Source organism: Salvia hispanica, chromosome 5 (assembly GCF_029641045.1).
Source record: "Salvia hispanica isolate PSC_SH4W2 chromosome 5, Shi_PSC_v1, whole genome shotgun sequence".
NCBI classification, from domain to species: Eukaryota; Viridiplantae; Streptophyta; class Magnoliopsida; order Lamiales; family Lamiaceae; genus Salvia; species Salvia hispanica.
In genome coordinates, this window is record NC_142696.1 from 18,469,809 (window position 1) to 18,485,985 (window position 16,177).

Here is a 16,177-nt window from a genome sequence, read left to right on the forward strand (position 1 = left end):
AATAGCTAGGCTATATTTCAAGGTTTTGTCAATGTATTAGCTAAATATTACTAGCAGGTTAATATTAATTTGTATGATCAATCAAATTTGGAGTTGTTGATTTTGGTTGATTATTGTTACTTATAAATATAAAAGAATGTGGTAAAAGTCAAGTTGGAATAGAGATGGTTGCAATTTAAATCCAATTTTTGCAAGTTGAATCTAATGGGTCAATCTTTCGATTTATTGTGACTTCATCTTTTTTACTTCCTTCGTCCTATAAAAATATGTGCACTTTCTATTTTCATTCGTTCCATAAAAATATAAGAATTTTTATTTATGGAAATTGTCCCCAACTCATTACCAATATACGGAGTATTTAAGTTTATTTACAATTTATACCACTATAACCCACCAATACAACTCATTAAATATATACTAATAATAATATGGATAGTACTATCCCCTAACATTACTTTAACTACTATTCTCATACTCTCTCTTACTTTACCAAATGTATATTAAGATATATTGCTCTTAGGAACGATTTTTTTTACGTCCTAAATTAAGATTATTTTTATAAATTTTCAAACGCTACTAATTGCGTCTCAATTTTTTTGTCCTTCAAAGTTACTACCTCCGTCCCCCAAAATTTGCTACACTTTGACCCGACACGGGTTTTAAGAAATGTAATGGAAAGTGAGTTGAAAAAGTTGATGGGATGTGGGTCCTACTTTTAAAGTATTAGTTTTTATAATAAAATGTGAGTAGGAATGAGTTAGTGGAATATGGGGTCCACTACCAAAAATGGTAAAAGTGAAGTGTATCAAATTTTCAGGGACGGACCAAAATGGTAATATGTATCAAATTTTCAGGGACAGACGTAGTACTAAATTTTTTGTAGTGACATATCAATAATAGAGTGAATATATACTACTAGCTAGTACTCTCTCTGTTCCATAGTAACAGAAGCGGTTCTTTTCGGCACGGAGATTAAGAAAAATTGTGTTAGGTGAGTTAAGTAAAGGGAGAGTAAATTTGAAAATGAAAAAGGTAGAGAGACGAAGAGAGAATAAAGTAAGAGATAGTAAAGTATATGTGGAAAAATGTGTAGACTTTTACTACATAGAAAAATGACTCTATTGCTATGGAACGTACCAAAATGGAAAAATGACTCTATTAATATGGAATGGAGGGAGTACTAGTTTAGCATAAATTCATAATAATATTTACGAAAAATGAGTTTTTTTTTATTGATTTAATACCTTTTACATATTTAACCGAATAAATTTTTAGCCTTCTAATTAATTAATGTTTTAATAGATTAACTAATTTTGTTATCCAATGTCATATTTCATACTTGCGAACAGTTAATTAACTAATGACCCAGTCACGTTTAACAAAATAAGTCGTATAAATGACCATCGTGTCTATAAATCAGTTAATACCAAAATACGTTTTTTAATACCCGAAAACGAATTTTTAACCACTTTTTGTTGAACATGTATTAAGAACCATTTTTTGTGATCATGGCCTGACATTACACTTTTACCTAACCCAATTTCTATTGCCAAAATTATGACAGCCTATATACCATTGAAACCATATGATCAGCTGCCTTTTGGGTATGATATTGATTAATGATGACGCACAATCCGCCGTAATTAGATTATAATTATTGTTTTTAGTAAATTTAAACACCCCCTCAAGGACAGGAGGCAACATTGGATTTGTCGATCTAAGAATACTACTCATAAATTTTTAGTGATTTGTATCGTGTGATAGAAATCCATAGGATTTGTCGTAATATTAATTGGTGATTATGAATAATGAGTCAATAAACTAGAGATTTTAGTTCTCTTTTACACCGCTATGAAATTTTAATTTATTTGAATGATTTTAGTTCACTTTCGTGCGGTTCCATCTTAACCTTGGTTTTTGGAGTCTCCCGGTTAAAAATGCCGAATTGAGGGAGTGGAGGCTGCAGTCCCCAACAGCGGAGGGCTTGACAACGGTGTGCGCTCCTGTGTCCTGGGTCCAATGTGATACTGCTGCCCCGATTGAGTGAGTGGTGTGGAAAGACGAACAGCATGGAGTATGATGCGGTACTTGCCGACAGGCAATGGAGGAAGGGTTTAGGCCGACAACTGGGTCCTGAAGGGTTCTCTCCCACCGAAGGCGACAGTGTGTACGTAAAGATCAGCATGGAGTGTGTGCCCTGAACAGGTGAATTAAAGCACCAGATGATACGGTGTAGGATCATATCTGCGCGTCCGGCGAGAGTTTAATTCCTAACGCGCAGCCGCCGTAGGCTAGGGTTCTCTGAGTTGATAAAGATTGCTTACGGGAAAATTAAACAAGACAATAAAAATAGGGAATATTTTGATTTATTGATAATGTTTCAATGAACAGAAGCCCTATTTATATTATCAAATTTTTACCCAACTCAATTAACAAGGGAAAACATTTATACTAACTCGAAACAAGATATAAACTGAACTTAAGGAATCCAGGACATGATGATATTTTTTGTAATATGCGTAGCAGTTAAGGTTCGGTCTGGAAAACAGAGAAGTAGCAAAGTTCTTGTGAACTTTTAAATTCAAGAGACAGAGCATACAGATAAACAAAGTTTTATGGCAAACCCGAGAAAGAGAAAACTGAAAATAAATGCTAAGTACTATGAAAACTATATATATTAGCGGATCACCAAAGGTCTTGATGGAGAACTAGTTACCATAGAAGTCACTCAATTGTGAACATTAGTGGATGTTTATCTGAAGACGATCCTGGGGGACTCTTGTAGCTAGCTAGTGGTCCAAGAGTATTCAATATCTGAAATCATCATCGGTCCACCCTCAAAAACTTTCACTTCTTCATATTCATCTTTTACAATATTTGGACAAATCCTAATACTCTCCAATTCAATAGCCACTTCTTTCATAGTTGGTCTCATTTTTCCCTTCAAGTTTAAACTTCTTTGCGCAAGCCTTTCAACTAGAATCATCTGTGAACTACCTTTCAACTTGTAATTTCCCAATGTAGACGGAACGGAAGTTGGGGTCAAGTAAGGCTAAGGGTACCGGTAAGTTTTGGTTTGATTCTTGTTGCGCTATTCGTTTACAAAGGTTTTATTTTTCTGTTTGGTTCGTTTTGATGCTAATAAAAAAATTTTGTTCATTAGGTGTCGAAGAGGAACGAAAATTTCCTTCAAAGATATAAATAAAAACATGCATATACTCCATATTTAAAGATAGAACATGGATTTAGGAATGAAATAGGTGCTCTAAAAAATTGCTCTTCCAATACAACCACTAAGGTGACTTTTTTATTAAAAAAATAAAGATTTGATTAATTTATTATATCCACTAAATCATAAAATCGGATGGCTAAAATTTTATCTTTGGTATGATCCTATAAAAAAACATCCTTTTAAATGTTATTCACAGAACTAGAGAAAATAAGATTATCTCTACAAAATTTCATCTAAAATCATTATTAAAATGTTTGTAGTTTATGATAAGAAATTCAGATTTTAAGATGAATAATCTTGAAAATTGATGAAAAATCTAGAAAACAAAAATTATATGTGTAATAATGATGTTAATCCACTCGCCATTTTAACATAAAAATGAAAATATTTCTTATATGATATATATGAGGGCCGATTTGTATGATTGTAAAATAAGCCTCCAACTTATCTTATTTATCTATTGGGTAGTGATTAAATGCGAACTCTAAATATTGTATAAATTCCAAAGATATGTACCGTTAGAAAATGTTTAGCAACACAAAATATCTTAAAAAGGGGAAATGACTATTTCGAATTTTGGGAAATGGTGTAATGGTATCAAAAAAAAAATATATATATATATATATATATAGGGATGTACTAATATACTAACTAATTTTAAAGTGCTAACTTACATCCAATCACGTGCTGCCACGTGGCACGAAAAATGCAATATTATATACAGAAAAATGCAATATGAATTTCGACAGATTGCATTTTTGTTATATGAAGATTGCATTTTTTATTGTTGAGTTTTGCATTTTCGACATTGACTGTTTAATTTGCATTTTATATCTATACGGATTGCATTTATATATGTGAAAATGCAAAACTTAACAATATAAAATGCAATTTATGTGAAAATGCAAAACTTAACAATAAAAATGCAATATTCCTATAACTAAAATGCAATCTGCGGAAATGCATGAACAACTTCACAAATGTGTATTGCATTTTTATATATACAATATTGCATTTTTCGTGCCACATGGCAGCACGTGGTTGGATGTACGTTAGCACTCTAATTAAGGATGCGCCCTAGTGCTCCCCTATATATATATATATATATGTGTGTGTGTGTGTGGGTGCGATCATATCATAACTCATATTTATGTGATAACCTAATAACCCTATCATTTTATGGGTCAAAAGTATCATTTTTACTAAAAATGATATTTATACACGATAAAATGATATTTTTTCAGCATGCATAAAATGATACTTTTATTCCATAAAATGATATTCTGTTCCATAAAATGATATTTTTCGTCCATAAAATTAGGGTTATTAGGTTATCACCATAAATATGGGTTATGATATGAGCACATCCCTATAGAGTCCTATTATCCACAAATCCACTCTTAAAGACCGAACCACCGAACCCTACTAAATTAGGGCTTTTAGATCTAGTTTTTATGGATAAGATACAGAAATTTATAAATTATTTTCGCCTTCATCACGAGCCTATTTTAATTCATTTGAAGGTAAATAAGTCATACTAACATGTTACGAAGATTTAACTTCGTTCCAGAATATATTACTTCATTCTAGTAGGTTTTTACTTCATTCTAGTGGGTTTTTACTTCATTCCAGTAGGTTTTTACTTCATTTCAGTACGTAAATGTGGTTTCGCCGTTGCGTGTCCACAAATCCACTCTTAAAGACCGAACCACCGAACCCTACTAAATTAGGGCTTTTAGATCTAGTTTTTTATGGATAAGATACAGAAATTTATAAATTATTTTCGCCTTCATCACGAGCCTATTTTAATTCATCTGAAGGTAAATAAGTCATACTAACATGTTACGAAGATTTAACTTCGTTCCAGAATATATTACTTCATTCTAGTAGGTTTTTACTTCATTCTAGTGGGTTTTTACTTCATTCCAGTAGGTTTTTACTTCATTTCAGTACGTAAATGTGGTTTCGCCGTTGCGTGCCCACAAATCCACTCTTAAAGACCGAACCACCGAACCCTACCAAATTAGGGCTTTTAGATCTAGTTTTTTATGGATAAGATACAGAAATTTATAAATTATTTTCGCCTTCATCACGAGCCTATTTTAATTCATCTGAAGGTAAATAAGTCATACTAACATGTTACGAAGATTTAACTTCGTTCCAGAATATATTACTTCATTCTAGTAGGTTTTTACTTCATTCTAGTGGGTTTTTACTTCATTCCAGTAGGTTTTTACTTCATTTCAGTACGTAAATGTGGTTTCGCCGTTGCGTGTCGGTCTTTCTCTCGACAATATCTATCACCAACGCCATAGCGCTAATATGGTTTAATAAACACATGGAATAATGTAATAAATTGTTGGAATGAAGTATGTGTAGAAGCATTTGAAGTACATAATGAAGTAATAAACCTATATAATGAAGTAAAATGGGCTAGTAATGAAGAAGAAAAAATTTTTGCAGCAGCACATCTCATCAAAAAAACTAGATCTAATGGCCCAGATTTGGTCTCTAGTTCGGTCTTTAAAATTGGTTCGACGTTGATCACAACTCCATCCCTATATATATATATATATATATATATATATATATGTAATTAATTCAATTTGAAACTTTAAATGACCACATAAGTAGTTGTTATATTTTAGAATTGAGATTTTGGAAATAAATGAGAAGAACGAAATTGTTGGGTGAACGTGATAGCACGAAATCTATGTGTGAACGTGATAACACGAAATCTATGTGTGAACGTGAAATGATTGAAAGTATGATAGACTTGTTGATATCGAACCTAGACGTAGATAACAACTTCAGTACCGCTTCCCTGAGCGGTTAAATGAACGGGAAATAAAGAACTATGAAAGTCAGTGGCTCACGAAATAGGGGAACGACGCGTTTGCAACTACATACTTTCTTTTATTTTTATACCCACCTGAAATTGATGTTCTAGGCATTTTTTTTCTTTCGCATAGATGGCGCGTTGGATTCGAACTGCACAAAGGGGTGATCGACCGAGACTTAGGGCGCAGCAAGTACTTAAAGCATATCGGGTTTATCGAAAGAAAGACCACATACCATTGATATAGTTTGTTGCGCACTTCAACACCTTTCGGAAGGATGCTCACGAGTTTGAGGTGACATAGTATGAGGGTATAGAGAAGCTGGTCAAGCTACTCCCCGACAGTTGGAAGGAATGGGTCACGAAGATGGCAGAACGTTACACTTGGTACCAGTACGTGACCAATAACATGGAGGGTGATATGGATGGCTTCTAAAAGGCAATATATTGCGCCTTAGTTGACTCCCTTAACGAACTACCTCCACAACATGCTGAAGATGAACACGAATTTGAGGATAAGCAACTAATCAAGCATGAGGTCGTAGCGAGGAACGAAGATGAAAGAGGATTGGCGATGGTCTCGGTTTACGAGGATGACTATGAAAAGGATCCTGAATCGGAACCCGGGGAAGACCTTGGAGGGAATCCCGAAGGAGGTCCCGATGAGGACCCAGAGGAAGAACCCATGGAAGAAGACGATTGAAGTAGTGGCGTTAGATTCTTAAGTAGTTTGATGTTACCCTTTTGTTTATTGAACTTATTTGTAACCTTCTTTTTTATTTGATTTTTTATGCGCAGTCCTCAGTGAACAATTGTTTATTCTTCGATCCCAGTTTTGAGTAGTTAGACTTTTGATACATCTTATACGTGCTACTTAATTGTTATATATGAAAAATCGTATAAGAAAATTTATGAGGGTGTGGTGATTTATGGATAAAAGAAATTGTAATTGTATGTATATCGAATCAGAATGCCACCAAACGTGGACGTGGAAGTGGACGTAGGCGTGGACGTGGTGCAAAAACAAGGCACAACGGAGAAGAACACCATGCGGGCTCTATGGATGGAAGGGAAGAGCACCCACCTCCACCACCACCACCAACACCCCGCCAGAGCGACAAGTGGAAGAACTATTTATGAAGCAAATCTCGTAGATGGAATGGGAGACACGGCTAAGGCCGAGACATGGATACGCAGTATGAAGCGTATCTTTAACTTTCTAAGATGCACGGACAAAGAACGCATGTCTTGTGTAACTTTGCAATTGACTGGATTGAATAATTTCCGGTGGTAAACGTGGAGGCTTTCCATGACTCCTGAACAGTTGGCAGGGTTGACTTGGAGGATTTAAAAACTACAGTAAATAACCAGTAGATCCCAAAAAGTTATTGGAAGAAGAAGAAGATGAAGTTCTACCACTTGGACCCAGGAAAAATGATAATGATTGAATACAATAGGGAGTTTTCCGATTTGGCTCGTTATGCACCTAACCAAGTGAATATAGAAGCAAAGTTAGCAGAGAAGTTTCGCTCGTGATTGAGGCACGAGATAAGATTGTCATTTGCAATCCTTGGGGGAAAAAACTGCACCGACTCATTGGCACGTGCATTGGGCATTGAGGCAGCCACGCCTAAGGAAAAGAAAGTCGTACTTGCTCCACCCCACCACCTCACCAACAAAACTACATAGAAAAGAGAAGATGGGAGAGAGATCGAACCTCGTGCGAGAGCAAGAGACAACAACCCATGAGAAACCTACAACAGTACAACGAGATACAAAATACTCCCTATCAGAGGGGTGATTTTCGGTCTAGGGTCACTCGTTGTGTTAAGTGTCTCAAGTACCACTTTGGAGAGTGGCGAGAAAGGGGTAACAAGTGCTTCAGTTGTAGTGGAAATAACCACTTCTCCAGAGAATGCCCGAGTAAGAATGTTGGAATGGGAGCAGGACATAACAGTCAAGGATTTCGTCCGCAACTACGGGAACTGCAAGCCGAGCCGATGGGATATCTACCTGCACCACCACCAGCAGCGGCAACGCCCTCAAAAACTTCCCCCTAAGACAAGGGCATATGCTTTGAAAGGAAAACAACCGATGAATGGCAAGGGAGTCATGAGCAAGGAAACCTGACAAGTATGGGCACACTCCTAGATATGCCTATTGTTGTTTTGTTTGATACGGGTGCATCACATTCTTTTATATTAGCATCATGTGTTGATACTTTAGAACGTCCTACCAAAAAACTGAACAAAATATGAGTGTGACTTCACCAGTAGAAGGAACACATTTCACAAACTTGCTCGAATGTAGAATTTACTACAGTAGAACATAAGCTGGTTTCACATAATTTACAAATTATGACGATGGAGAGTGTAGGTATAATTTTTGGGAATGGATTGGTAATATGATTCTCGGCTAACCAATCCATTCCCAAAATTATATCTACACTCTCCATCGTCATAACTTGTAATTTTTGTGCAACCAACTTAAGTTCTCTCATAGTAAATTCTACATTTGAACAAGTTTGTGAAATCTTTATAGTTCCAACTACTGGTGAAGTCACACTGATATTTTGTTCGATTTTATGGTTAAGAAGTTCAAAAGCATCCACATATGATGCTGATATAAAAGAATGTGATACACTTGTATCAAACAAAACAATAATAGGCATGTCCAGGAGTGTGCCCATACCTGCCAGGTTTTCTTGCTCATGACTCCCTTGCTCATTCATCGGTTGTTTCCCTTTCAAAGATTATGCCATTGTCTGAGGGAGAAATCTTTGATGCCAATGTTACTGCTGCTACTATAGTGCAGGTAATATCCCCTCAGCTCAGCTTGCAGTGCCCGCAGTTGTTGACGAAATCCTTGACTAATTTGTCCTACTCCCGTTCCAATATTCTTACTCGGGCATTCTCTTAAGAAGTGGCCATTTCCAACATAAGTGAAGCACTTGTTACCCCTTTCTCGGCACTCTCCAAAGTGGTTCTTGAGACACTTAACACAGTGAAGGGCCCTAGGCCGAAAATCACCCCTCTGATAGGGAGTATTTTGTCTCCCGTCGTACTGTTGTGGGTTTCTCATAGGTTTTTTCCTCTTGCTATCGTACGAGGCCCGATCTCCCTCCCATCTTCTCTTTTCTCTGTAGTTTTGTTGGTGAGGCGGTGGGGGTAGAACAGGTACGACTTTTTTTTCCTTAGACATGGCTGCCTCAATGTCCAATGTACGTACCAACGAGTCGGTGTAGTTTTGTCCCCCAAGGCTTGATAATGACATTCCTATCTTGTGCCTTAGTCCAGAGCGAAACTTCTCTGCTAACTTCGCTTCTGTATTCACTTGGTTTGGTGCATAACCCACCAAATCGCAAAACACCCTATTTATTCGATCACTGTCATTTTGCCTTGCTCCAAGTGGTAGAACTCCATCTCCTTCTCCTTCCGACAGCTTTTTGGGAAGTACTGGTTATTTACTGCAGTTTTGAAATCCTCCCAAATCAATCCTGCAACTGTTCAGGAGTCATGGCAAGCCTCCGCGTTTCCCACCAGATATCAACCGATCCAGTCAATTGGAAAATTACACAAAACATGCGTTCTTGGTCCGTGCATCTTAGAAAGTTAAAGATACGCTCCATACCGCGTATCCATGTCTCGGCCTTAGCTGGGTTTCCCATTCCAACGAAGACTGAGGGATTTTGCTTCATAAATAGTTCTTCCACTTGTCGCTCTGGAGGGGGTGGAGGTGGGTTCTCTTCCCTTCCATCCATAGGGCCCGCAGGGTTCCTCTATGCGTCAAAAAACTCAGGAGATAAAAGAAGGTTACTACTATGTTCAATAAACAAAAGGGAAACATCAAACTACTTAAAGAATTTAACGCCACAACTCAATCGTCTTCTTCCATGGGTCATTCCTATGGATCCTCATCGGGAACTCCTTTGGGATTCCCTCAAAGGTCTTCCTCGGGTTCCTCTTCATAGTCATCCTTGTAACCTGGGAGCATCCACAATCCTCTTTCATCTCAGTTCCTCGCTACAGCCTCATGCTTGATTACTTGTTTATCCTCAAATTCATCTTCATCTTCAGCATGTTGTGGGGGTAGTTCGTTACGAGAGTCAACTACGGCGCAATACATTGTCTTTTTCAGAAGCTTTCCATATCACCCTCTATGTTATCGGTCGCGTACGGATACCAAGTGTAATGTTCTGCCATCTTCGTGACCCATTCCTTCCAACTGTCGGGGAGTAGCTCAACCAGCTTGTCTATACCCTCAATACTCTGTCACCCCAAACTCGTGAGCATTATTCCAAAGGGTGTCTAAGTGCACAATGAACTCTATCAATGGCATGTGGTCTTTCTTTCAATAAATCCGATATGCATTAAGTACTTGTTGCGCCCTAAGACTCAGTCGGTCACCCATTGTGCGGTTTGAATCCTACGCGCCATTTATTCGAAAGAAAAAAAAATGCCTAGAACATCAATTTGAGATGGGTATAAAAATAAAAGAAAGTATGTATGCGCAAACGTGTCGTTCCCCTAACTCGTGACCCACTGACTTTCATAGTTCGTTATTCCCGTTCATTTTACCGCTCAGGGAAGCGGTAGTGAAGTTGTTATCTACATCTAAGTTGGATATCAACAAGTCTATCATACTTTCAAATCATTTCACGTTCACACATAGAGTTCGTGCTATGGTAAGGGTTTAACCACATCAAGCTGGAAGATAGAAGAAAGTCGCGAGGGAACGAGCCTCGTCGATCAATCTAGAGAAACTAGAGTTCGAATGGAGAAACATGATAATAAATAGTTAAAGTAGAGAGAAACTAATGTAAGTAAGCGAATAATGTAAATATGACTTTCTTCTATATTCTTTTGTCTCTTACTTTACTTTCTCTCCATTTTAACAACTCCCTCCGTCCCGGATAATTCGTCCCAATTTTCCATTTCGGTTTGTTCCACATAATTTGTCCCATTTCACTTTTACCATTTTTGGTAGAGGATCTCATATTCCACTAACTTATTCCTACTCACATTTTATTATAAAATTAATATATAAAGGTAGGACCCACATTTCACTAACTTTTTCAACCCACTTTTCATTACAATTCTTAAAACTCGTGTCCAGTCAAAATGACCCGAATTATCCGGGACGGGGGGAGTATTTGTTATCGTATTAGCAAAATAACATGCAAAAAGACTTGCCGGAACAGAGGGATCACTAGACATGTACTCCCTATCCAACACATTGCGAACAATTAAAATGGTTCACTTATTTAAACCGTACCATTATCGTATTTCACACACTCTCTGTCGCCCATCTCACGGTTTCTCTCTCACGCCATTCTTCTACCATTTACAGATCCGAAACACAAAGCTCACTCTCCAATTCTCGTCTCTTCCTCTCCTCTGTATTCTATTCTCCTATTCTAAAATTAAATTCAGAATCAATCGCAACTCTCACTCCTCTCCTATTTCACCGCCAAAACTATGGCAGATAGCTCGCGCGTCACCACCGTCACAGGGTTGCCTCTGCCCACCGTTGTCCACCGCCGCTCCAGGCGGTCAGCTCCTCCGTCGGCAGCGCCGTCTCTCGCAACCGGTAAGTTTCATCCCCCTTTTCCCCATTCTATTTTTACCCAAGCTTTCATATGATTTCTAATTATTGGATTTCCAGTATTATATATCAAGAATTAAGATTGAAAAGAGATGAAAGGCAGAGTTGCTCGCTTGCAATGGCAGTAAAGATCGAGAATTTAATAAGAATGTAGCATTCAACAAGTTTTCAAGAATTTCAAAAATTAATTATGTTACCGATTCCGCCAGTGAACTAATGAATTTATGAAAGTATGTCATGGAATTGATGAAAAGAAAATAACTTTGGGAGGAAGAAAATTTGCACAAGCAGAAGTTATTGAAAAAATCACAACTCTCTCAAGAAATTATGCTATAGAAGCAACGAATTGAGATTTTTATGTTCATGAAATTGAGAAGAAGAATATACCTTTTGGTGGGAGGAAGAAGATAACGGCTGGTTGAAAGAATGATGAAGTTGCGTTGTGGAGGAATATATAAGAAGAAGAATAAAGGATTTTTGGTTGGAGATTTTTAAGGGTGGTGGAGATATGGGAAAAAACCCAAAAAACCGTGTAGAATGAAATTAGGAGTAGGAATCAGTATAGACCAATGATTTGCATTTTTTATAGAATTTGGGAATAATTAGCTATAATAAAAGTTTTTTTTATAGGGTTTGGGAATAATTAGCTAAAATAAAAGTAGCCCTGTTTGAATAAGGATAAATAAGAGCATCCGAAGCGGCATGCTCGTCCGTCCGTGCCGCTGGCAAGGACACGTCCGCCCGCCGCTGCAGCTCGTCCGTCTATGCCAGCGGCACGGCGCTGCTCTTAAATAAGAGCACGTCTGTGCCGCTGAGCAGTCTTACGTGGCGGCACGCGATTGGCCAACGACAATTTAGTTTTTTTTTGTAATTTTTTTAAAAAATTCGAATTTAATTTAAAAATTAATTTTTAAATAAAAAAATATATTTTTCCACTTCTCAATAAATTATATCCGTTTTCTACACACTTTTAATTTATTTTTCAATTTTTTCCCCCAAAATTCACATTTTGATTATGTATTTTTATTTTTTAAGATTTTAATTATGTAATTTTTATTTTTTAGGATTTAATTATGTAATTTTTATATTTTAATATATTTTTATATTGTAGAAATGTTTTTAGTAATTGAAGTATTTAAATTGAATAATGGAGACCCTTGAGCTTGTCCTTGCGGAAGAGCACGGATGTGGTTGTTGTGCTCTTACCTAAGGACAAGGAGTAAAAGTGGGTCCGGGTCCACCTCCGTGCTCTTATTTAAGAGCACGGATGGAGATGCTCTAAGGATAATTGGGCTAGAGGAATAATAAATAAAATGCTAGACCCAAATATTTAATTTAGAACATTGATTAAATTGTGGTGTTTTTATTTTAGTACTTTGGTGATATTTCAAGTACTCGTAGATGAATGCCCAATTTTCTCTTCAACGAATCTCACGTCAATCTAGTCGATTAAATTCCTTTATCTAGAAAATCCCTTCATCTAGAAATAAGACTTTGGTACATAAATTTATACGTACAAAATAGTTCTAGAGAATTTGAAAATATATAAAACCTTCTCCCCCATTTGATAAGAACTCTCGGCCACTTGTTTTACTTGTACACCAGACAAATTATTTCTTCATTGAGGGATATCTTCCGACAGAAAGAAATCTAAGTACTATAAAGCTTCAATTAAGGTAATAACCCTTTTATCGTATAGTACAATTTCTGTAGTTAAAAGAAAAAATGGAAATTGTTGAGTATATATCTATATAAATATATAAAGCCAGAGTACATGGCAAGGAAATTTTCCCGCCCACTTTCATAAAATATTGATAACTATATTATAAAATTGTATTAGCATATAATATACACGATTAATATATGACTGATTTGATATAGAGAATAAAAGATGTCAATTCGTCAAATCACACTCTTTTTGTCCATTGGGTAAAGCAAGATCAAGTGGTCTCTCTCTCAATTTTTTTTATTGACCAATGGGATTATGCCATTTGTTATAATCTCATTAGTCAATAAATATTTTATTTATTATTCAAATATCTTTTATTGACCAAAATTCATATTTTTTCATCCTCTACAAATTGAGATCACATTTGCTATAGTTTTATTAAAAAAATATATCTAGTTTTCTCTACGTATAATCTTTTTTCTATATTATAATTTCTCTTTTTTTTAAAGAATTTATTCACCATGGATGATGAGAATGAAATGTTCTCTAATTCCCAAAATTTAAATTATTCCAAGATTATTTGTATTTTATATTGCAACTTATGACTTTTATTTATTTGTTTTAATTTATTTTGTCATTTCTTTATAATAATTCCCTATCTATACATACATAAAAGCGAAATACCAAACAATCCATTTTCCCACTCAGTTTCATGAAAATTTTTTTGACTATATTATATAAGTCTTTTAGTATATATTATAGAAATTTATTATAAGACGTATGATATGATAGATGCATGTGAAGGGTGTGATTGACATTGAGTAATAAAATGTTACTTCATAAAATCAATGATCAATGAATAAATCAATGTAATAAATGACACAATCTCATTGGTTGATAAATATTTTTTTAAAATTTATATATCTTCTCTATATTATATTAAAAAATTATAAAAGTTATACTAAAATTCATAATATTTCATCATCTATAAATAGAGACCACATTTGTTATAGTTTTGATAAAATAAAAAAAATCTTTTTTTTCTTCTCATATAATCCTTCTTATTTGGTAGTATAATTTTTTTGTCTTCTTTGTTGTTTACTATGAATAATTATGGAATATAATCAATACAATCTATATCTATATCTATATCTATATCTATATCTTTACTACCATAAAAGCAAGGATTTTTTTGTGGGAAACAACAAGAGTTTCCGCCAAACTGGCTGAAGAGATTTATCTATTTTAATTTATTTATTTTAAAAATTACATGCTTCAAACCAAAGGTTAATAAATAACCTCTAAGAATTGTTTCTTTTACCTGCTGAATCCAGCAGCTAATGGCATGAACTCTAAAAAAAAGCAAAGTTGATTAGCCTCTATACTAACAATCAATCAAATCGTTCTTACATAAAGAAACTCTCTCATGTTGAGCTTTGGTGGGAATTCTCAAATTGGGATCCTCTCTAATGCAAGGTTTTTGAGAGCCAAAACCATTTTTTGAGATAAAAAAAAGTTGAAAATAACCCCCCATGTTTTTCTATATATAAACCACTTGCATAGACATAGATTCATACACAATCATTTTTTTTTCTTTCATCTTTTTTCTACCGATTATTTCCTTCTCTCTAAATCTTCTTTCTTTTTATTATTGAGCTATTGAACGATTATATTTTTGTAAATATTGCAAGTGAATTTATCGGCATAAGAGGTTAGCGTTAATTTTCTTCTCTCTAAACCATCTTTATTTCTATTGTTGATCTACTGTACTTTTTTGGGCATATATTGCAGGTGAATTCATCACCTAAAGAGGTTAGCGTCATCTTTCTTATCTCTAAATATCTTTTTGTTTATGGTTGATCTACTGATCGTATTTATGTTTGATTATTTTGCAGTGGAATTGATCGCCATGAGAAATGAAAAGCTCTGTAAACTGGTTTTGCAATCATGAATCTTCTACTATCTACTTTTGCTTCCGATTTATAAAACTAATCATTTTTATGCTTTTGCAGGTATTGTAGGTTAAATGATACGAATGACAGGAAAAGCAATATGAACTGGTTTGTTTACTTAAATCTCATATTATCTAAATTTCTTCGGTTTTATATTTTGTTTGATTATTCTATTATTAGTTAATTTATTTATTGTCATGCTTTTACTTTTTTTTTCCTATCTATTACTCCACTTACATATTTCATCCTACCTACAGTATAAAAATGATATTATATCTTATATTAACAATTTATATTCTTCAGAGTTTTCCAGGTAGTTTGTTCTCACAGAAAGCTTCTTGGCATCATTTACATGATCGAAAAGAAGAGCATCATTTACACAGTTGTCTTTAAGCCAGCAGTCTGTAGAAGAAAATTATGATTTATTCAATGAGTAGCAAAATCTGCTGCTAGCCTGCTATTAAATTCTATTTTAGAATTTGTATATATATCACAACTGAATGAACTAATCATATTATATCCACTTACCCGCGTTGAGATTTATATATTGAGTAGATTGAGAAGAAAATTAAGTGTTTTGTGCCATCAATTGCATTAATTACTTATTGACTGATTTTTCAACTTTTCATTGATAAAATAAATTATACTATATGGAATGGAATATTTATTTAGCTTTATTGAAAGATGATTTGATTTGAGAGCAGGAACATTAATTAGTGAATGATGTTTTTGCAAAGTGTAATTATTTATCAATCCCCAAATGCATTAAATGCTGATTGACAAGTTTTTGGGAAAAAAAAATTATTTTAGTAAATAACACAAGTGAGTCACATTTTCTATTGTCAAAATTTCTATTCATAAATTCGGATATATTTATTTTA

At 34.9% G+C, this 16,177-nt stretch overlaps 1 long non-coding RNA gene across 5 annotated transcripts; it reads left to right on the plus strand.

Annotated features, from left to right (window-relative positions):
- The first annotated feature begins 11,287 nt into the window (after positions 1 to 11,287).
- On the plus strand, positions 11,288 to 15,839 carry LOC125188324 (uncharacterized). 5 transcript variants are annotated; one of them, XR_016130370.1, is made up of 3 exons: positions 11,315 to 11,660; positions 11,736 to 15,156; positions 15,240 to 15,839. It is a non-coding gene; the product is annotated as an uncharacterized LOC125188324 (long non-coding RNA). The 5 variants fall into 5 exon arrangements; XR_016130371.1 differs by having other exon boundaries at positions 11,318 to 11,660; positions 13,281 to 15,156; XR_016130372.1 differs by having other exon boundaries at positions 11,341 to 15,156; positions 15,240 to 15,404; positions 15,600 to 15,839.
- The last annotated feature ends 338 nt before the right edge of the window (positions 15,840 to 16,177 follow it).